Here is a 24,470-nt window from a genome sequence, read left to right as displayed (position 1 = left end):
AATGGCCATATTTTCCAAAGCATTATACAAATTTAATACAATCCTCATAAAAATTCCAATGTCAGTTTTTAAAGATATAAAATAAAAAATCACCTGGTTTGTATGGAACTATAAAATACCCTTAATAGTCAAAGGAATCTTGAGAAAAAGAATAAAAACAGAAGTATTATAGTACCTGACTTCAAATTATAGTATAGAGTCACGATAATCAAAATAGCATGAAATTGGCAGAAAAACATACATATAGACCAATGGAACTAAATTGAGAAGCCAGAAATAAAACCACCCACACACATACACACACATTATATATATATCAAATCTTTGACAAAGGAGCCAAAACACACAAAACAAAGAAAAGAAAACCTCTTCAATAAATGGTGTTGAAAGAAATAGAAAGCCATATGAAAAAGAATCAATTTGACTACTCTTTGTCCCCCTGCACAAAAATTAATTCAAAATAAATAAATGAGCTAAATATAAGATCTGAAACAATAAATTACATAGAAAAAAAACATAGGTATTAAATCATGGACCTTGGCCACAGACAACAATGTAGGAATTTGTCTCCAAAGGCAATGGAAGTAAAGGCAAAAATAAATGAATGGGATTGTTGGTCAAATAGGTTTGTAAACATGATATATATGTTTGCTTGCTTATAGTTTGCATTGGGTGTGGGGAGCAGCTATAAGCAGGCAGGGTCATTATAGCTTAAGGCTTACCTTTAAGACTATGCCTTTCCCACCCTTTTAATCCTAAAATCTTTTAAACATTATAAAGGAGAGCAAAGAAAGGCCACGTGGAAGAGAGGAAAAGCAGCCAAGATGATGGAATGCTGAAAGAGAAGCCAGTTTGTGCAGAGACAAGGAGATGGAGAACAGAGGTGAATAAGGCTGATGAGGTAGAAACCTTTGATTCTAGGAAACTCAGATAGGTCAGTGGTTTTCGGAGCCCTGAATGGAAAGGGAAGTGTTTTCCCACTATGTGTATTTCTTGCCCGCCAGGTGCAAACTAGGATTAAAGGTAATGATTCACCAGTTCTTGGCTCCGTTGTTTTATTACCATCTGTCCAAATCAAATGCAAACCTGAATAGGCTAGGCAGCTGTGATGGAGGCTGTGGCCAATGGCCATACCTTTGGCATAGTCTCTGGCAGGATTTGTATCAGTTTGGTATGTAGCCACCACCACCTTTGAGCAGTGCAATAGAGGATTGGCTGCTGTTATGGTTCACCATGTCTGTCCTTTTGGGGGCTGTAGGTTGGCTGACTTTTATAGACACACATGAGGAAACCAAAAGCTCTGTGGAAGAGGCTGCCTGGGACCCACAAACTGAGCAGTGGAAGGAGCTGGAACAAATGTGGGAGAAAAAGATGCCGACCCTGGAGCTGGAGCAAGCACCAGTAGAGGCCCACCAGGTTTGTGAGATTTGCTTGGAAATGGAGCAGCCGCTGGAGAATCACAGGTTTCTGAGTGGCAGATTGCCCTGGACATTGTGGACAGCCAGCAGCAGTGGGATGCTAGGGCTGAGGCTGGAGCTGGGGCTACAAGGCCCATGGAGCAGAAGGCAGTGGCAGCCCAGAGCTCAAGTCCATCAGCAGGAGCTGGTGTTTCCAGTTTCTCTTTGGAGGAAGAGGAGAATTGGGCTTAAGTTGCAACCCAGTCTCCAGAAGGTGAGAGCTCAGCAGCAAGGAGTACCTACTATACCCCTGGTAGGTCTGTGATTTTGGGACATAGGGGTGGTTCATCATACTCTCCAGTGCAGAGATGGGAATGCTGACTGCCACTTGCTCCTCCTTGGGACAGTGTGATACATGCCAGTACGGCAGGGATGAGGGGAGTGGCTAAGGCCCCAGGTACATTCACTGATTCCTGGACTATGACTGGAGTGGGCACTGGCTCCTTTGTTGGATGGACTTACGGATTTTGGACAATGTGAAATACTCTAATAGGGGTGGGGAGTGGCTTTCCTGGAGGCTAGAAAGAAGTCAGGATACTTTTGCACTTTTGGCAAAGTGCTCAGAGACTGGTGAAATGTACCTTTGTAATTGTTGAATTTGTATGATTTGTCATGTTGTTGTAATTTGTGTAATGTGCCTAATTTCCTTGTGCAGGAATACCTGTGCTTTAGATTGTGAAGCAAGCATAAGGGGTGGAATGTTGGTCAAATGTGTTTGTAAATATGATATATATGTTTGCTTGCTTAAAGTTTGCATTGGGTGTGGGGGACAGGCTGTAAGCAGGCAGGGTCGTTATAGCCTAAGGCTTACCTTTAAGACTACACCTTTCCCATCCTTTTAATCCTAAAAATCTTTTCAACACTATAAAGGAGAGCAAAGAAAGGCCATGTGGAAGAGAGGAGAAGCTGCCAAGATTGCGGAATGCTGAAGGAGAAGCTAGTTTTTGCAGAGTTTGTGCAGAGACAAGGAGATGTGGAACAGAGGTGAATAAGGCTGATGAGGTAGAAACCTTTGATTCTAGGAAACTCAGATAAGTCAGTGGCTTTGGGAGCTCTGAATGGAAAAGGAATTGTTTTCTCACTGTGTGTATTTCTTGCCCACTTCATGCAAGCTAGGACCAAAGTAATGGCCCACCAGTTCTTGGCTCCATTGTTTCATTACCAGCTGTCTGAATCAAATGCGAACCTGCATGGGCCAGGTGGCAATGATGGTGGTTGTGGCCACTGGCCATAGAAAGACTATATCAAACCTAAAAGACTTCTGCACAGCAAAAGAAATTGATAAAAAAATCAATGTGCAGCAAAGTAAATAGGGGATGATATTTGGAAACAGCAGCTCAGATAAGTAGTCAATATCCAAAATATAGAAGAACTGGGTAAGCTCAGTAACAAACAAGCAAGTATACAATTAAAAAATGGATTGAGGACCTGAACATACACTTCTCCCAAAAGGGCATGCAAATGGCCAACAGTGATATGAAAAATGTTCATCTTCACCAGTTATTCAAGAAATGCAAATCAAAACTATAATAAGATGCCACCTCATTCCTGTTAGATTGGCTATAATCAACAAGGAAGGTGATAATAGGTGTTGGGGAAGTTGTAGAGAAAAAGAATCTCAATTCATTGCTGGTGGGAATGCAAATTAGTACAACCTTTGTGGAAGAAAGTATGGTGGTTCCTCAGAGAATTAAGAATAGATCTACTATATGTCCTAGAAATCCCTCTACTGGATATCTACCACAAAATTTTGAAAACTTTGCTACCTAAAGACACATGCCTCTCCTTCTTCATTGGAGCATTGTTCACAGTGGCCAAGACATAGAAACAGCCAAAGTATCCCTGGATAAAGGATTGGATAAAGGAGATGTGGTACATATATACAATGGAATACTATTTAGCCATACAAAATGATGATATATTGCCATTTACAACATCATGGATAAACCTTAAGAATATTACACTGAGTGAAGTAAAGAAAAAAAAGCTAAAAACTATGATTTTAAACATATGTGGGATGTAAAACTGGGACTTATGGACATAAATAAAAGTGAAGTGGTTACTAGGGGGTGGGAAGTATAAAAATGGGGGTGGGGGAAATGTGTAAAGAGGGACAAGTATAAGGTGATGGAAAATGATTTGACTTTGTGTGATGTGTATACAACATAATCAACAGTTCAAATGCAATAGAAATGTTTAGCTGAAATCTATGTACTTTTATTGATTAATGTCACCCTCTTAAATTTAAATTTCTAAATAGAAATTAAAAAAAATCTTCTACATTATCTTGTTTAAAAAAACTCCCAAACGTAAATCTCTTTAATATTTTTATATTTTCCTTGATTTTTGATCCTTATGTCCATTAGAATTCATTTTTGTAAGGTAAGGGTCTTGATTTATTTATAACTAAGTTCTATGAGACACTATCACTTTAAATAAAAACAATTTTCTTTTACTGAATTAATATAGAATTTCAATTATATTTGAAATTCCCTGTTTCAACTAAAATATTTCTGTGCTTTACAATTGAAAGAACTTGAAAACACAGAGTGGTTATCCCACCACACCCCTACTCAACTCACTAATACAACCTATACACTAGACAGATGGAGCTTGAAGAATGACAGTGGACTATCACAAGCTTAACAGATCAGTGGCTCCAGATACAGCCACTAATATCAGATTTTATTTCATTGCTTGAGCAAGTTAACACATCCCCTCATACTTACTTAGTATGTAGCTATTGATCTAGAAAATATTTTTTTCTTTTCTGTCAACAAGGAATACTTCAAACCCCTAAAGAGCTTGTTGACAATACACCTTTACTTTCTTATCTCAGGGATATATAAACTTTCTAGTGCTTTTTTATAATTTTGTTTTTAGAAATCCTGATCACTTTTATATTCCACAATATATCACACTGGTCTATTATATGGATGATATTTTGCTGACTGAAACTAGTGAGCAAGAAATAAAAACTACTCTAGATTTATTGTTAAGATGCTTGTGTGTCATAGATTGAGAAATACATCCAACAAAAGTTCAAATATTTTATATCTCAGTGAAATTTCTAGAAGTCCATTGGCATAGCATATGTTGAGTAATTTCTTCTAAGGTAAAGGATAAGTTGTTACATCTGGCCCTTCCTACAATAATAAAAAAGACAATGATGCCTAGTGGCTTTGGGAGACAACATATTCCACATTATGATGTGTAACTCCTACCTATTTTCCAAGTGACTCAAAAAGGTATTATTTTTGAATGTGGTATAGAACAAAAGAAAGCTCTGCAATATATCAAGCTGCTTTGCAAATTACTCTGCTGCTTATACCATATGTTCCAATAGATCAAATGGTGTTTGAATCCATATGAATGCTTTTTAGATTTGGGGTAAAATATTACTATCCTCTATTGAAAACTACTCCACTTTTGAGAAACAGCTCTTGACCTGTAATGGTTCTTAATAGAAACTGAATGCTTAGCTCTATGCCATTAAGTTACCACACAACTTGAGCTGCCCATCATGAAATGAATGTTACTGACCCATTATTCTATAAAGTGAGCTGTGAACAGCAGCAAACCATCATCAAATGGCAGGGTTATATTTATATGATAGGGTTCAGACACGTCCTGAAGGTACAAGTTAGTTACATTAAAAAGTGGCTCAAATGTCCATGGTACTTACTCCTGCTACACTATGTTCTCTCTCCCAACCTACACCTATGGAAAGTTCCTTGTGATAAGTTGACAAAAAAAAAGAAAAGACAAGATAGGTTATAAATGATTCTGCATTTATGCAAGCAACATCTGAAAGTGAACAAATGCAGCATATATCTAGAACATTTCTGAAGGACATGGTGACAGGAAGTCTACCCAGTGAACTCTGAGAAGTATTTCTGGTTGTTTACTTTGCCTGGGAGAAGAAGTGGCTAAATGTATTATTTCATATGTATTTATAATCTGGGACCAATTTATTGGCTGGATGGTCAGGGACAAGGAAAGAACATGATTGAAAAATCGGTGACAAAAGAATTTATGAAAAAGTATGTAGACAGACCTTTCAAATAGCGACATACATAAAGATTTGTTTCATGTGAATTACTCATCAAAGGGAGACTTCACCAGAAGATAGATTAATAATCAAGTGGATAGGGTCACCGGCTTTATGGAGACTAGTCAATCTCTTTCCTCAGCCATCTGTGTCATCATCCAATTGGCTTATGAACAAAGTAATTATGGTGGCAGAGAAAAAGGTTTACATGGGTTCAGCAACATAGACTAGCACTGACCATCACTGAGTGTCTGTTCTGCCAGCATCAAAGATCAACAGAGTTCCTAATGTGGCACAATCCCTCAGGATGATTATTAATCTACCAGTGGTAGATGTAGATTGATTACATTGGACCACTTTTATCATGAAAGAGAGAGCATTTTGTTCCTATTATAATAAACTCTGAATATGTATTTGTTTTCCCTGCATACAATGCTTCTGCTAAAACTATTATGCAGCTTTATAAAATGCCATATCCACTGTTATGGTATTCTACACAGTATTTCTTTTGACCAAGTAACTCAATAGCAAATTAAGTACAGAAATAGGCCAATAGTCAGGAATTCATTTGTTTTATCATGTTCCCTTTCCATCATTTTAAAATGTCTGTGTTGATAATATACTGGAATGGCCTTTTAAAGACAGAGATACAATAATACTAATGATGTGGTAATACCTTGTATTCCTGGGACAAGATTCTCCAGAAGGATACATATACTCTGAATCAACATCCAATATATAGTGTGAATTCTCCCATAACCAGAATTCACATATCTTGGAAATAGAGGAGGAAATGAGAGTGACACTACTCACTGTTACCTCTAGTGGTTCACTAGTCAAGTATTTATTCCTGTTCCTGTGACCTTATGCTTTTCTGGTCCAGAAGACTTGGTTCTGAAGGAAGAAAGGCTTCCACCAGCAGTCACAACATTGTTTCTATGAACTAGTACTTAAGACTGTTGTCTGGCAACATTGAACTCCTCATATCTTGGGATCAACAGAAAAACTCAAAATTGATACAAATTTTATAGAAATAGTATGGAGATTTCTCAAAAAACTAAAAGTAGCTCTACCAAATGATCCAGCAATCCTATTTCTGGGTATTTATCTGAAGAAAATTAAAACACTGATATAAAAAGATATAGGTGCCTTTATGTTCATTGCAGCATTATTTACAACAGCCAAGATATGGAAGCAACCTAGGCTCCCCCATTGATAGATGGGGAATAATATATATATATATAATGGAATATTACACAGGCAAAAATATAGAATGTTACCATTTGTGACAACATTGATGGAGCTAAAAGGTATTATGCTAAGTGAAATAAATCAGAGAGAGAATGACAAACACAGTATGGTTTCATTTACATCTAAAATAAAAAAAAGTTTGGGAGAGGTAGAAGAGGGTAAAGGGTAAGTAAGATTAATGGTGATAGTAGGAAATTTGACTTAGTGTAGTCAACACTCAATACAATATACAAATGAATAATGCACTTGAAACATATAATTTTATTAATCAATTTTACCTCGATGAATTCAATAAAAAAGAAAAACAATGCAGAACAAAAACAGATTAATAAAAACAAACTATTGTTTACCAGAAGTAAAGGGTATGGGAAGATGGTTGAAATAGGTATAGGAAAATGTAGTTAATAATATTGTGATAAGTTTGCACAGTGACAGATCAGTACTAGACTTAGTGGGTGATTACATTGTAAAGTATCAAAACATCAAATCACTATGTTGTACACCTAAAACTAATATAATGTTGTATTCCAACTGTACTTAAATAAAAAGTAATTATTTAATTAATCTAAATAATATCTCAGTTATAGCTACAACAATGTACAGAGAGAAATTTTTTAAATGCCTATAGTAAAAAAAATAAAAATCTAGATTTTCACCATGAGTCTAAATTAGATCTCACAAATACAAAGTAGAACAAAATATATAATAAAGTAAGATGAGGTAAAAAATAACAAAGCCAGAATTTGTTTGTTAAAAAATATTTAAAAGAAACAATATCCCCCAGCAAAAATGATAAAGGAAAAAAATAAGAGAAAACAAAAATTTGCAATATTCAGACTGAAGGTGGAGCTATCACTATATATTCTACATGTATTGAAACACGATAAAGAAAGAAATATTACAAACAAGCTTATGTCAATTATTTTGACAACTTAAATCAGTGTTTTTCAACTGCCAGTCCCCAGAGAAGTTTCTGTCCACCAGAAAGTGTATGCCTGTCTGCAAAAGAGTTAACAACTCTGATGCTATATGAAGACTATAGACCCAATGACCTTTGTAGAATTTATATATGCTCTGGGTGATTGCCACTTACCATCCTGCATTATCAGTTAAAATACTGTTGAGATAGTCTTAGATATCTTTGGAACTTATAAGCTTGTTCAAACAACCTTTGACACTGTGCAGAGCATTTACAAATCCTGCACAATAGACAAAATTTACCATAAATGTGAATTTTGGATATCAACCATCAGCTTGTACCATGTTACACTGTTATGTGCAGTAAGATAAAACTTCAATCATTGAGTGTTTCCATTTACAGCAGGTAGGTCACCAATCCTCAAGTGTAAAAATGTTGAAAACTACTGATTTAAGTGAAATAGAAACATTTCTTGAACCATAAATTATCAAAACTATTAAAAGTGTTGTAGAAAACCTGAATAACCCTATATGAATTAAATAAATAGATTCATTGGTTTAAAATTTTCCTACAAATACTACTAGCCCAGATGGTTAAATTGTTGAATTCTAATGCACAATAAAATATGAATATAACTGCTGAATTTTAGCACATAATTGAATATTAATATGAATGTTACACAAACACAAGGCCAGTATAAATCCTCATACCAATATAAAAAGAATCACAGTAAATAAAAATTACCTAACAATGTCATCTGAAAATAGATGCAAAAAATGCTATCAAATTAAACCCAGAAATATATTAAACTGATAGTACATTATAATGAGTACATTTTATCCCCTGGAAATCACAGTTGGTTTCATACTAAAAAATTAATCAATGTGACTAACTCTGTTAGAAGAAAAAATAAAAAAGTAATTTGATCATCTGTGTAAAAGCAAATAAACAGTATTTGACTAAATTCAATTCATAACAAAAACTTCTAGCAAACTAAGAATTTAAGAAAGTTACCTTTGATTGGTAAATAGCATATATAAAAGACAAACTAAAAACTACAGTTGTGATCATTTTTTATTTTGCCAGCTATTAATTTATTACCTTTCAGCTGCAACACCATCTTTTTTGAAAATATTTCTTAGAAATTAAATTTAATGAGGAGACATTAATCAATATGTGTTTCAGGTAATAATAATTATTTTAGGTAAACATTTTTATAGCATTAACTGTTGATTGCCTGGTGTGCCCATCAACCAAAGTCAAATCATTTTCCTTTAGGGTATATTCGTTCTTCTTTACTCCCCTCTCCCATTTCCCCTCTTTCTAGTAACCATTTCAATTTTATCTATGTCCATGAGTTCCAGTTTTATAACCCATTTACATTGAAATCATATACTTCTTAGCTTTTTCTGATTTACTTATTTCACTCAGTTTAATGTTTTCAAAATCCATCCATGTTGCATAAATGGCAATATGTCATAATTTCTTATGGCTGAATAGTATTCCATTCTATATATCTTCACATCTCCTTTAACCAATCCTCTATCAATATGTATTTCCGATGGCTTTAGGCGACCCCTGTGTTTTGGTCGTTAGACCCCTGCCGGGGTTGCAACCCACAGGTTGAGAACCACTGTTTTAGATAATGTCAGATATTGATAATAACTCTTTTAACAGTGGTTCTCAAGCAGGGGCCATCTTGCAGATGAAAGGACATTGACAATGTCTGGACACATTTTTAGTTATCGCAACTGAGAAAGAAGGAGAGAGTGCTTCAGACATCTTGTGAATAGAGACCAAGGATGGTCTCAACATCTTTGAGATTTTCTGAATTTAGCAGTCAGGACAGCCACCTAAGTTCAGAATTACCTGGTCCAAGATGTTAATAGTGCTGAAGGTGAGAAACCCTGCTTCATGGTTGTTAGATTCAGGGAGTACTGGGGCTGCCAAAGAATATAACTATTGAAGGAACAGGGAGTATTGCAAAGAGTGTAACTATTGAAGGAACAGTAAGTGCTGATATGGCTCCTGTGAGGCTGAGAACAAAGAAGGTCAGAGACCCTTATCAGAAGTTTATGTTTGAAATTCGCCACTAAGCTAAAACCGGCCCCTGTTGCTATGCTGCGTGTGACCTCCCTAGCCAATAGCTAAACTGCCACATCTGCTTCTGTTCTATGCTTGCTCACTTAGGCTATATAAGAGCCTGGCTGTAAGCTCCAGGTGCGGCTTCCGTTTGCAGCTCCTTGTGGGCACGGTGTCTCCGGACATCTTGGGAGTTTGCCCCTGCGCAGGTTAAACTGGCCAATAAAGTAACATCTTAACTCCTGAAAGTCTCCAACATTTGTTCTCATACCCGGTGGATGCTACAATGGTAAACTTCCCTTTTTTGAGTTACAGTGTTATTTCTTTTTCCTGATTGGACCCTGATTGGTGCAGAGAGAAAGTAATAAAGAAATGAAAGCAAGTAAATTAAATTATCAGTAGAAAAGCTGGGAAGTTCATCACCACGCTTTTGTCTTTGCAGCTCTCTCTTGCCTGAAGGAGGCTGCCTTTTTGTTTGACCTGATGTTGCTCATCAATCAGGAAAAGCCCAAGTGCAGGAGGTTCAGAAGAGGAATACAGAGAATTTGTTTGGTTCTTAGTTTAGTTGTGGTTGTAGTATCCTAAAGATTAATGGGGAACACATATTTCACATCCTCCAACTGCTACTCCCCCTGGTCTCCCACCAAGCTACCTGCTGACTGAACCCCATGGAAAAAGGAGCCTGCTGCTGGAGTCATGGGTCAGCTCCCTAGGAAAAACTGGAGGAAGAGGGGTAGTAAATCAGGAGAAACATGAAGGACATCCAGAGCCATCCCCAAAGGCTTGAGTTCAGTATCTCCACCTTCATCCAGGCTAAGCCCTCACTCTGACGCCCAGTATCACCTCAGTATTATCATTTTTTCTTTAATTTTTAAATTTAATTATGAAATTAACTTTAACAGGGTGACACTGATCAATAAGAGTACTAGGTTTTAGGTAAACATTACTATAGCATTTAAAGTGTTGATTATGTTATATACCCATCACTCAAAGTCCAATCATTTTCCCTTACCTTATATTTGTGCCTCTTTACACTCTTCTGCCACTCTGCCCTGTACCCCTCGCTCATGTCCCCTTCCCCTGGTAACCACTACACTTTTGTCTATGTCCATGAGTCTCAGTTTTATATACTACCTATGTATGAAATCATACAGTTTTTAGCTTTTTCTGACTTACTTATTTTACTCAGTATAATGTTCTCAAAGTCCTTCTATGTTGTAAATTTCACTGTCATTTTTTTTCCACTGTAAATTATGCTGTGATAAACATGGGGGTGCATGTGCCTTTAAGTACCAATATTTTCTAGTTTTGGGGACAGCTATGCAGTAGAAGAATTGCAAAGTCATATGGTAGTTCTATTTTTAATTTTTTTGAGGACCCACCATACTTTCTTCCATAATAATTATAAGATTAAAATTTTTAAGATTTTTTTCTTCTTTTCCAAGTGAGAGGAAAAGTGTTAGAGAGATAGATTTTTGCATGCACCTAGACCAGGATCTATCTGGCAACCTCCACCTGAAGCTCATGCTCTGTCCATCTTGGGCCATGCTCCCAATTGAGCTATTTTAGCACCTGAGGCAGAGGCTACAAGAAGCCATCATGAGCACCCAGATCTCATGTACTCAAACCAACCAAGCCAAGGCTGTGGGAGGGTAAGGGAGAGAGAGAGAGAGAGAGAGAGAGAGAGAAAGTGAGAAAGTGAGAAAGTGGTGTGGAGTGGAGAAGCAGATAGTCTCTTTTTTTGTATGCCCTGGCCAGGAATCAGACCCAGGAAATCCACACACTGGACTGATGTTCTACCACAGTGCCAACCAGCTAGGGCCAATTTTTAAAATCTTAAGAGCAGCTATTTTTCTTTCTAATATGTTAAATACAAAGAAATATTTTATCCTATGAAGAATAAAAAAATTGCTGATAAAAATTAAGAAGTTTTATTTTATTTTATTTTATTTTATTCATTTTTAGAGAGGACAGAGAGAGGGAGAGAGAGAGACAGAGAGGAAGAGAGAGGAGAGAGAAGCAGAGAGAGAGAGAAGGGGGTAGGAGCTGGAAGCATCAACTCCCATATGTACCTTGACCAGGCAAGCCCAGGGTTTCGAACCGGCAACCTCAGCATTTCCAGGTCGATGCTTTATCCACTGCGCCACCATAGGTCAGGCCAAAAAATTAAGAAGTTTTTTAACATTACCCATGTAAATGTGAAATAGCAAACTATTGACTAACTTTTAAATGATTTGGGTCAGTTTACAAATTATATCATTTCTCTGTGAAAAAGGCACTGACTGATTAATGATTTTAATTTTTTTCTACACCTTTGCTCAGGAATCTATTCTTCCTGGATATTAACTAATATCAGTTAATAACTCTTAATACAACAAAATGTTCATGCTGATAAATCAAGAGCTTGATCTAAGAATGTATAAATTTTTTGTCTAACATTAAATTTTTAGTTTGGAATTAACCTTGATTTCAAGTAGGAGCCTTCCATATAAAGCATTTTGTATTCACAAATTCAACTGTTTCTTTTCTTTCTCTAGAACTGTGATGGCGAACCTTTTTATAAAAACTGTCCATTTTTGCAGTGCTGGTCAACCTGGTCCCTCCCGCCCACTAGTGGGCGTTCCAGCTTTCATGGTGGGCCAATCACAGCACCGTCTGGTTGCTCCACTACCCACCCACCATGAAAGCTGGAATGCCCACTAGTGGGCAGGAGGGACCAGGTGACCAGCACTGCAAAAGTGGGTGGTTTTTATAAAAAGGTTTGCCATCATGTCTCTAAAACATACATCATTCCAGTTATCCCTTTGTTTAATATTAAAGATGGAGAGAAATTACTACTGTAGGAGATTTGCTATATACCAGACACTGTAGAAAGGCACTTTAAATATGATTTACTCATTAAATGTTCACAACAGCTTTATAAAATATTATTTTAGCTGAGGAATTTTGAAAATCAATGAGGTTCAATGACTTGAGGTCAAACAGTTATTATACATTCATACTGCATCAACCACACCACATCGCATGCTTTTTGGCTCCTCAGTTACTTCAATTACTTTTCCTGCCAAGTAAGAAAAAACATGATTTATCATATAACAGGTCTCTATAGATTATAAAATGATAGTTCAATGCTTTTATGGGAATATTGAATACATCCTAAATATTAGCAATTTGATTGTTTGCCTTATTCTTTGATTTAAGCAGATATATTTTAGTAGAAATGTATATTCCTTTTTTTCTACATTGTGCTTTAGAATATTTACTTTTATTATAGCATAACATTTTAAAAACTTTATTATTATCCAACAATTGTAGATTTTTTTCTCACTTGGGCAAAATGAAAATTTAAAAATATTATATGAACAAAATATTCCATACAATTTATCAGTCTCAGTTTTTCTTTGGAGAAATGGATTATCTAGTACCCATCCTATGAGACACCAATGTATACCCCATTATGAGAACAATTTGCACTGTAAAATTAAATATTTTAACTTGAATTAAAAAATAAATGAAGTTTCAAAATCTATTTGAGGCCCTGGCCAGTTGGCTCAGCAGTAGAGCATCGGCCTGGCATGCGGGGGACCCGGGTTCGATTCCCGGCCAGGGCACATAGGAGAAGCGCCCATTTGCTTTTCCGCCCCCCCTTCCTTCCTCTCTGTCTCTCTCTTCCCCTCCCGCAGCCAAGGCTCCATTGGAGCAAAGATGGCCCGGGCGCTGGGAATGGCTCCTTGGCCTCTGCCCCAGGCGCTGGAGTGGCTCTGGTCGTGGTCACGGCAGAGCGACGCCCCGGAGGGGCAGAGCATCGCCCCCTGGTGGGCGTGCTGGGTGGATCCCGGTCGGGCGCATGCGGGAGTCTGTCTGACTGTCTCTCCCCGTTTCCAGCTTCAGAAAAATACAAAAAAAATTTAAAAAAAATCTATTTGAAATATAAAATTAAGGTCAGCGTGGCAACAAATGAAATTTAAAAAGCTAGTCTGGAAATCAATAGAGCTGCTTCACAAATAAGTATGTATTTAATACTATGTAGGAGAAAAATAAAAAAATAATGAATTTAAGTGAGAAACTGTACTGCAGGTATGTAGAATCTCAATAAATATTCTATCAACCCTTCTATAGTAAAGGTGCAATAATATGGGGGAAAACATAAAATTTATACATGGTACAGAATTATCCTCACCATTCATTCCATGTCCTTTTTCCTCCTTCAACAAAGTTAAATTAGATGAGCTATATTTGTTTTTAAACCTTTTGATAAACTATAGCATACATAAAAATGTATACAAATTACAATTTTTTAAGTTGATAAATTTTGCAAAATTACCACACCTGAACAACCAGCATCTATAATTAGAGATAATAGTATCATAATCTCAAAGGTTTCCCATTTGCCCTTTTCCAGTCACTACAGAGCCCCATTTCTCCTCAAGACAAAATAATATCCTGATTCTTAACAGCATATCACTGAGTGTGTATTTGCTAAATGGATTAAAGAAGTATGCACTACTGTGTCTAACTTCTCGTATTCAACAGGATTGTAAGATTCATCCATATTATTGTATGTTGTTATAAGTCATGTATTCTTACAGTTGTATAACATTCTATTGTGTGGTCATGATAAAAAATATATATATATATATATATTGTACTCTTTAAGTTTGGGAGGTTTCACAAATGATACAGCAATAGGCATTATTTTACATGCTTTTTTTGATGATTAGGACTTATTTTTCTTTGGACATATAACTAGAAATGGAATTTTTGAATTACAGAATATACAAGTGTTCATATTTATTAGACACTTCCAGAAAAAGTTTTCCAATTTTTTTTTTGTATCAATGTACATACCCATGAATTGTGTATGAGAGTTTTGGTTGCTCCAGATTCTTGTCAACACTTGGTGTTGTCTGTTTTTTAAGACATTCTGCTGGGTATGTAATAGTCCTTACTTTGTCATCACTGGAGTATATATTTTTATATCTAGTGAATCAGTATAATATTTAATTCCTCTATGGCTTACAGAAAGATGAGCTCATTAAATCTAAAGAAAATATTTGATCATAAATAATTCACTTATACCAACTGATTTTCAGCTCCATTGTGAAAACAAAGTATTACCAGTTTGCTTATTTTATCAAATTGTTGTATGGATTAAGTAAAATAAATTATAGCAAATGCTTAAGAGTTAAATAAGTATCATTATAACTATCACTTAGTAGAGTGATTCTGAAACTAATTTTATAGTAATCATCATATAAAGTTTACATCAGAAATCTGAATCAATATTTCTAGAGAAACTCTCTGGTTATATAGATTTTGGATAAATATCTTCATGTGATTTATATGATCAAACATATTTAGAAACCAATGATTTAAACTATTTTAACCAATTTGCATAAAATTTCTTTACACTATCCAAGTGCCATTATTATTTTCACTATGCAAAAATGGCTGTTATCTTCAGATGTTGCTACATGATTAATAATATGTAAGGCAGTTTTAAGTTTACTATCAGTACCCTCTCTAACCATTTCACACTTAAAAACCTTAAGTGTTCAATTTACAGCAACACTAAACACAGTCACTAATCTATGCCTTGCTTATAAATTCACTGCCTCTAAAAAGTGTATGATTGAAGTACTGAAAATCATAAATCTTTGAATGCATACCATAAAACTTGTTCTGACGTATTCTATACTGATATCAAAATTTTGTTAATACAAATGTAGATTTATTCAACTTTTCTAGGAATTAATTTGACAATATATATCCAGTGCCTCAATTTTTTTTTTCAATGCGTTTTAGGATTTTTCTAAAAATAATACTCCCAACTGAAAGCAATATTTTCTACAGAAAAATGTCCACTGCAAGTTTATTTGTAATAATAAAAGCATGTAAACAGTCTAAATTTTTAACAGTGCCACATAGTTATATTGTTCTGATATCAGTAATAATAATAAAAATACACCATACCTTGATGATTTCCTCATATTGAGGTCAATATTAAGTATTGAGGTCAATACTTGTATGATGACATTTTATCCTTCAATGGTATGAAGTAGGCATACTTAAATAAAAAATATATTTGTTTTTTATTGTACTATATATAATATACTCTTTTAATTAGATTATGATTTCTTTTTTGCTTTTGAATTGTATGAGTTTCTTATATATTTTATATTTTAATCCTTTGTTAGGTATATGGTTTGCAAATATTTTCTCTCATTCTTTTTTTTAAAATTTTTATTTTTTAATTTACTGTGTTTACATAAATTCAAGTACCTCACTGAGTATAACTCCCTCACCTCTTACCCCTGTATCCCTCTTTATACCCCCTTTGCCCCCCTCCCCTAACTTTTTATCCCCTTCCCTCTAGGATTTGCTGTTCATTTATCTGTATCTCTGTGTTATGTATATAGTTTCACTAATCCCTTTACCTTCATTGATCCCATCCTCTTCCCTCTGACTGCTGTACCTCTGGTCCCTGTGACCCTGCCTCTGACTTCATTTTGTTCCTCAGTTCACTTTGTTCATTAGATTCCACATATATATGAGATCATATGATATTTTCTTTCTCTGCCTGGCTTATTTCACTTAGCATAACAATCTCCAGGTCCATCCATGCTGTCACAAAAGGTAAGATTTCCTTCTTTTTCACAGAGGCACAGTATTCCCTTATGTATAAGTACCACAGCTTTTTAATCAACTCATCCACTGACAGACACCCGGGCTTTTTCCAATTCTTGGCTATTGTAAATAATGCTGCAATAAACATGGGGGTGCATATTTTCTTTTGAATCAGTGATTTGGTATTCTTAGAATATATTACTAAAAGTGGGATAGCTGGGTCAAAAGGCAGATTTAATTTTAATTTTTTTAGGAAACCCCAAACAGTTCTCCACAGTGGCTGCAAAAGTCTGCATTCCCATCAACAGTGAAGGAGGGTTTCCTTTTCTCCACACCCTTGCCAGCACTTACTTTATTTTCTTTTGTTACTGAGCACCATTCTGACAAGTGTGTGGTGTTATCTTATTGTGTTTTTAATTTGCAATACTCTGGTGATTAGAGATGTTGAACAACTTTTCATATGCCTATTGCCTATTTGTATGTCCCATTTGGAGAAGTGTCTATACAGTTCTTTTGTCCACTTTTTAGTTGGATTGTTTCCCACCCTGGTGTTGAGTTTTAAATGTTCTTTATAAATTTTGGTTATTAACCCTTTATCAGACATATTGGTGAATATGTTCTCCCATTGTGTGGGTTGTCTCTTTATTTTGTTAATGGTGTCTTTTGTTGTGCAAAAGATTTTTAGTTTGATATAGTCCCATTTGTTTATCCTGTCCTTCATTCACTTGTGTATGGAGATAATTCAGCAAAAATATTGCCAAAAGAGATATTGGAGAGCTTACTGCCTCTGTTTTTTTTTCAAAGATTTATATGGTTTCATGACTTACATTTAAGTATTTTTTTTATTTGAGTTTATTTTTGTGAATGGTGTAAGTTGGTGGTCAATTTTAATTTTTTTTGAATGTACCTGTCAAATTTTTCCAACACCATTTGTTAGAGACTGTTTTCCTCCACTGTATGCTTTTACATCCTTTGTCAAATATCAATTGACCATAAAGTCGTAGGTTTATTTCTGTATTCTTCGTTCTGTATTATGGATCTGCATGTTTGTTTTTATGTCAGTACCAAGCTGTTTTGAGTACAATGGCCTTGTAGTATAACTTGATATTACTTTATTCTTCATTTTCAAGATTGCTCAGGCTATACATGTTCTTTTTGTTCCATATAAAATTTTGGAATATTTGTTCTATATTTTTGAAGTAATAGGAATTGCATTGAATTTATAGATTGCTTTGGGTAAGGTAGACATTTTAAAGATATTTATTCTTCTTATCCATGAACAGAGTATACTCTTCCACTTGTTTGTATCTTTCTTGATTTCTTTTATTAATGTTTTATAATTTTCTGAGTATAAGTCCTTTACCTCCTGGTTAAATTTATTTCTAGGTACTTTATTTTTTTTGTTGCCATAGTGAATGGGATTGTTACCTTAATTTCTCTTTCAGAGACTTTATTTTTGGTGTATAGAAATGCCACTGATTTCTGAATATTAATTTTATATCCTGCCACATTGCTGAATTCATTTATCAGGTCTAATAGTTTCTTGACAGAAACTTTAGGGTTTTTTTATGTACAGTATCATGTCATCAGCAAATAATGATAGTTTTACTACTTCTTTTTAAATTTGTATGCTTTTTATTTCTTCTCTTTGTCTGATTGCTGTGGCTTGCACTTCCAGAACTATCTTGAATAAAATTGGTGAAAGGGGGCACCCTTCTCTTGTTCCTGATCTTAAGGGATTGCTTTTAATTTCTGCCCATTGAGTATGATGTTAGCCATGGGGTTGTCATAGATGGCCTTTATCATGTTAAGGTATGTTTCTTGTATTCTCATATTGCTGAGAGTTTCGATACTAAGTAGATGCTGTATTTTATCAAATACTTTTTCTACATCTATTAACATTATTATGTGATTTCTATTCTTCCTTTTGTTTATGTGATGAATCACATTTATGGATTTGCGAATATTGTACCAGACCGCCTCCTCTGATTAAATCCCACTTGATCATGTTGTATGACTTTTCTCATGTGTTGCTGGACCCAGTTTGCTAATATTTTGTTGAGAATTTTAGCATCTAACTTCATCAGAGATATTGGCCTACAGTTTTCTTTCTATGTTGTGTCTTTACCTGGTGTTGGAATGAGGATTATGCTTGCCTCATAAAAGGATCTTAGAAGTCTTTCCTCCTCTTGAATTTTTTGAAATAGCTTGAGAAGGATAGGTGTTAGTTTTTCTTTGAATATTTGGAATAATTTGCATGTGAAGCCATCTGGTCCAGGACTTTAGTTTGTTGAGAATTTTTTGATAACTCTTTCAATTTAATCTGTTTTAATTGGTCTGTTTAGGTTTTCTGATTCTTCCAGATTGAGTTTTGTAAGATTACATGTTTCTAGTAATTTATCAATTTTGCCTAGGTTGTTCAATGTTTTGGCATATAGATCTTCATACTATTTTATTACAATCCTTTGTATTTCTCTGGTGTTTTTGGTTACTTCTCCATTTTATTTCTAATATTATTTAGTGAATCTTCTCTCTTTTTTTCCTGTTGAGTCTGATTAAAGGTTCATAGATCTTGTTCACCTTTTCAAAAAACCAGCTATTGGTTTTATTGATTTCCTGTATTGTTTTTCTAGCCTCTATGCCATTTATTACTGTTTGATCTTTACTATTTCCTTACTTCTACTTTCTGTGGACTTTATTTCTTGTACTTTTTCTAGTTCATTTAGATGCAGGTTTAAAATGTTTATTTAAACTTTTTCTTGCTTCTTAAGGTATGCTTGTAATGTTGTGAATTTCCCTCTCAAGACTGCTTTTGCCATGTTTCATAAATTTTGAGTTGTTCTATGTTCATTTTCCTTTGTTTCAAGAAAAAAATTTTTCTTCCTTGATCACTTTGCTAATGCATTTGTTATTTATTAATATGGTATTTGTCCTCCAAGTGTTTGAATATTTTTCAGTTTTTTTTATTGCAGTTGATTTCTAATTTCTAGCCATTGTGATCAGAGAAGATACTTGATATGATTTCAATCTTCTTAAATTTTGGAGACTAGTTTGTTTCCTAACATGTGGTCTATCCCAGAGAATGTACCATGATCACTTGAAAAGAATGTATATTCTGCTGCTTTGGGGTGAAAGGTTCTGAAGATATTTATTAAATACAGTTGATCTAGTGTGTCAATTAAGGGCACTGCTTCTTTGTTAATTTTCTGTCTATATGATCCTTCCACTGATGTCAATATGTTATTAAAATGCCCTACTATTATAGTATTGCTGTTGATATCACACTTTATGTCCTTCAAAATTTTCTTTATGTATTTATGTGATTCTATATCAGTCACATTGATATTTACAATGGTTATATCCTCTTGTTCGATTGCTCCCTTCATCATTATGTAGTGACCTCCCATATTCTTCACTGTAACCTTTGTTTTAAAGTCTATTTTGTCAGATATAAGTATTGCAACCCCAGCTTTTTTTTTTTTTCATTTTTATTACGTGAAATGCTTTGTTTATTCCCTTTACTTTTAGTCTGTATGTATCTTTTGTTCTAATGTGGGTCTCTTGTAGACAGCATATGTACAAGTCATGATTTCTTATTCACACATCTATCTTATGTCTTTTGATTGGAACATTTAATTCATTTACATTTTAAGTTATTATTGATATGCAGTTGTTCATTGCCATTTTGTTCTTTAAATGTACAATCCTCTTTTCCTCGATTTTTTGTTTGCTCTTTTTACAACAGATCCCTTAACATTTCTTGCATTACTAATTTGCTTGTAATAAATTCCTTGAGAGTGTTTGTTTGTTTTCTGGGAAGCTTTTTATTTCTCCTTCAGTTTCAGAGGATAGTCTTGTAGGATAAAGAATTCTTGATTGTAGGTTCTTCCTTTGCATCACTTTAAATATTTCTTGCCAATCCCTTCTGGCCTTAAGTATTTCTGATGAGAACTTGATGACATTCTTATGGGGGCTCCTATGTAGCTATTTAACTGCTTTTCTTTTGCAGCTTTTAGTATTCTTTCTTTGTCTCTTAACTTTGACACTTTAATTATAATGTGTCTTGCTGTAGCCTTCCTTGTGTTCCTCTTTAATGGGACACTCTGTGTTTTTTGAACTTGAGTGACTTTTTCCTTTATAACTTTAGGAAAATTTTCAGATATGATTTCTTCAAACAGGCTCTATATCCCTTATTCATTCTCTTCTCCTTCAGAAACCCCTACGATGGGGATATTCTTTCTCTTCATGTTGTCACAGAGCTCTCTTAGAGTTTCTTTAGACCTTTTGAGCAACTTTCCTTTTTGCTGCTCTTCTTCTGTGCTTTTGTTTATCTTGTCCTCTAAATCACTGATTCAATCCTCTGCTTCAGCCAGCCTGCTATTAATTCCTTCTAGTGTAGTCTTCATTTCTGATATTGCATTTGTCATTTCAGACTGGTTCATTTTTATGATTTAAATTCCTTTTGATGCTTCCTATTGCCTTATTTAGGTGTTCATTATGTCAATCTTTTGTTACTCTAAGATCTTTGAGCATCCTAAATTTTTTTTTAAAAAAACTCTGCATCTGGGAGTAGTAAGGAGAGGTGGGTGGCCAAAGCTGAGTGAGTGAGAGAAGGCAAAAGAAGAGGATCACTTTGGGAGACCTGAAGATGGCAGCGGAGTAGGCAGACACACAGACTCCCAGCTCACACCACCGAACTGTATTACAAACTAATTTATGAACAATCAGCATGAAAAACTAACTCTGGACTACAAGAACAGCTCTCAAAAGTGAAGGAGCAAAGAAAAAGCCACAACAAACCTGGTAGGGAGGGCTTGAATCTCCACTGCTTACAGGATCAGAGGTGGGGTGAGGCTGAGAGCCCAGAAGGGTTCTCACTCTAAGGAAAAGAGCAAAAAATACTGCTCACAGCCACTTGCCTGGCAATCAGGGAATCAGGTGTGTTGAAAGGGCCAGCTTGTCTTTCAAAAAGAAAGGGGAGAGAGAGAGACAGATGGTGAGTGGCAGAGAAATGCAGGGGACAACCTGAAAAGCTGACTCATCAAGTGCTGAAGGTAGCCATAGCCATAGGAGGGACTGATATTTCCACAAAGCAAAAGACAAACTTCTTCTAGGTCACAGATCTCCAGACATCTCTCCAGTTCCAATCAGTGCAACAACACACAGCTAAAAACAAGAAGTGAGGAGGAGAGGCAGTAACTGAGGTCTCCATGAAGATCTGAGATATACCTCCCCTACTGAAGCTGAGAAAACACCCTGCCCCAAGAGAAAATAACTGGCAGAAGAGGCCTTCAGAGTCTCAGGTTACACCCACCACATTCCTGGATACAGTTTCAAATAAGCCCCAGGCTAAGATCAGTAAACAAGACAATCACCTGTTAAGAAAACAAACAAATCAAGATTTCAAAGTGGCCCAAATCCAAAAGTGGTGTACAAATAATAGCTGATGCCAACCCAAGAAGACCTAGAAATAACACAATTGAAAACTTGAGGCAGACAACACCAAGCCTAGACTCAACCAGCTCTACAAACAAAACACCCAAACACACAGACATAATGAGAAGACAAAGAAGTGCCATCCACATGAAACCACAAAAGAAACCTCCAGGAAATGAACTGAGTGATATGGAAATAACCTAACTTCCAGATATGGAGTTCAAAATAATGATTGTAAGGATGCCTAGGGATCTTTCAACAACAATGGATGGTCATTATGAACACCTAAATAAAGAAATAGCAAGTATAAAAAAGATATTGAAATATTAAAAGAGAAGCAGTCGGAGATGACAAATACAATATCAGAAATGAAGACCACAATGGAAGCAATTAAAAACAGGATGGATGCAGTTGAGGATAATAACATCACTAGATAGACCCTCAAGAATGAAAATTAACAAAGAAACAGCAGACTTAAAGAACACACTAGATCAACACAATTTAATAGATATCTTAGAATCTTTCACCCTAAAGCAGCAGAATATACATTTTTTTCATGTGCTTATGGTACATTCTCTATAATAGACCACATGTTAGGGCACAAAAGTGGTCTCAACAAATTTAAGAAGATTTTAAACATATCAAGCACTCTCTCTGATCACAATGGCATGAAATGAGAAATCAACCACAACAGAAAAACTCAAAAATTCTCAAACACAGGGAAACTAAATAGCAGGTTGTTAAATGACAAATGCATTAAGAATGAGATCAAAGAAGAAATAAAAAAATCCTAAAAATGAATCACAATGAGCATATAACACCTCAAAATTTATGGGACACAGCAAAAGCAGTACTGAGAGGAAAGTTCATAGCACTACAGGCACACTTTAAGAAGCTAGAAAAAGCTCAAATAAAGAACTAACCCTGCACCTAAAAGAACTAGAAAAAGAATAGCAAGTAAAGCCCAAATGTAATAGAAGGAAGGAAATAATAAAGATCAGAGCAGAAACAAATGACGTAGAGGATAAAGAAACAATAAAGAGGATCAATGAAACTAGGAGCTGGTTCTCTGACAAGGTAAACAAGATGATGAACCTTTAACTAGACTCACCAAGAATAAAAGCGAGAGAACTCAAATAAATAAAATTAGAAATGAGAGTGGAGAAATAACAACTGACACAACAGAAATACAAAATATTGTAAGAAAATACTATGAAGAACTGTATGCCAAAAACTAGACAATCTAGATGAAATGGATAAATTCCTTGAAACATACAATCTTCCCAAAATTAATCTGGAAGAATCAGAAAACATAAACAGACCGATTAGAACAAATGAGATCAAAGCAGTTATCAAAAAACTCCCAACAAAGAAAAGTCCTAGGTCTGATGGCTTCACAAGTGAATTCTACCAAATATCCAAAGAAAAACTAACTCCTATCCTTCTCAAGCTATTTCAAAAAATTCAAGAGGAACGAAGACTTCCAAGCTTCTTTTATGAGGCAAGCATAATTCTGATTCCAAAACGAGGCAAAGACAACACAAAGAAAGAAAATTATAGGCCAATACCCTGATGAATATAGATGCTAAAATCCTCAACAAAATATTAGCAAACTGGATCCAACAACATATGGAAAAAATCATACACCATGATCAAGTGGGATTTATTCTTGGGAGGCAAGGCTGGTACAATATTTGCAAATCAATGAATGTGATTCAACACATAAACAAAAGGAAGGAGGAAAACCACATGATAATTTCAATAGGTGCAGAAAAAGCATTTGATAAAATCCAGCACTCATTCATGATCAAAACTCTCAGCAAAGTGGTAATACAGGGAACATACCTCAATATGATAAAAGCCATCTATGACAAACCCACAGCCAAAATCATACTCAATGGGCAAAAATTAAAAGCAATCCCCTTAAGATCAGGAACAAGGCAGGGGTGCCCCCTTTTACCACTCTTACTCAACATCGTCCTGGAAGTCTGAGCCACAGCAATCAGACAAGAAGAAGAAATAAGACGCATTCAAGTTGGAAAAGAAGAAGTAAAACTATCATTATTTGCAGATGATATGATATTGTATATAGAAAACCCTAAAGTCTCAGTTAAAAAACTACTGGACCTGATAAATGAATTCAGCAAAGTGGCAGGATATAAAATTAATACTCATAAATCAGAGGCATTTTTATGCACCAGCAATGAACAGTCAGAAAGAGAAATTAAGGATACAATCCCCTTCACTATTACAACCAAAAAAATAAAGTACCTAGGAGCAAATTTAACCAAGGAGACTAAAGACTTGTACTCGGAAAATTATAAAACATAGATAAAAGAAATCAAGGAAGATATAAACAAGTGGAAGCATATACCATGCTCATGGTTAGGAAGAACAAGCATCATTAAAATGTCCCTATTACCCAAAGCAATTTATAAATTTAATGCAATACTAATTAAGATACCAATGACATACTTCAAAGATATAGATTACATATTCCAAAAATTTATATATAACCAAAAAAGACCATGAATAGCCTCAGCAATCTTAAAAAGAAGAATAAAGCGGGAGATATCACACTTCCTAATATCAAGTTATACTACAAGACCATTGTACTCAAAATGGCCTGGTACTCACATAAGAACAG

The sequence above is a fragment of the Saccopteryx leptura genome, chromosome X (assembly GCF_036850995.1).
Source record: "Saccopteryx leptura isolate mSacLep1 chromosome X, mSacLep1_pri_phased_curated, whole genome shotgun sequence".
NCBI classification, from domain to species: Eukaryota; Metazoa; Chordata; class Mammalia; order Chiroptera; family Emballonuridae; genus Saccopteryx; species Saccopteryx leptura.
This window is presented reverse-complemented; position numbering follows the sequence as displayed.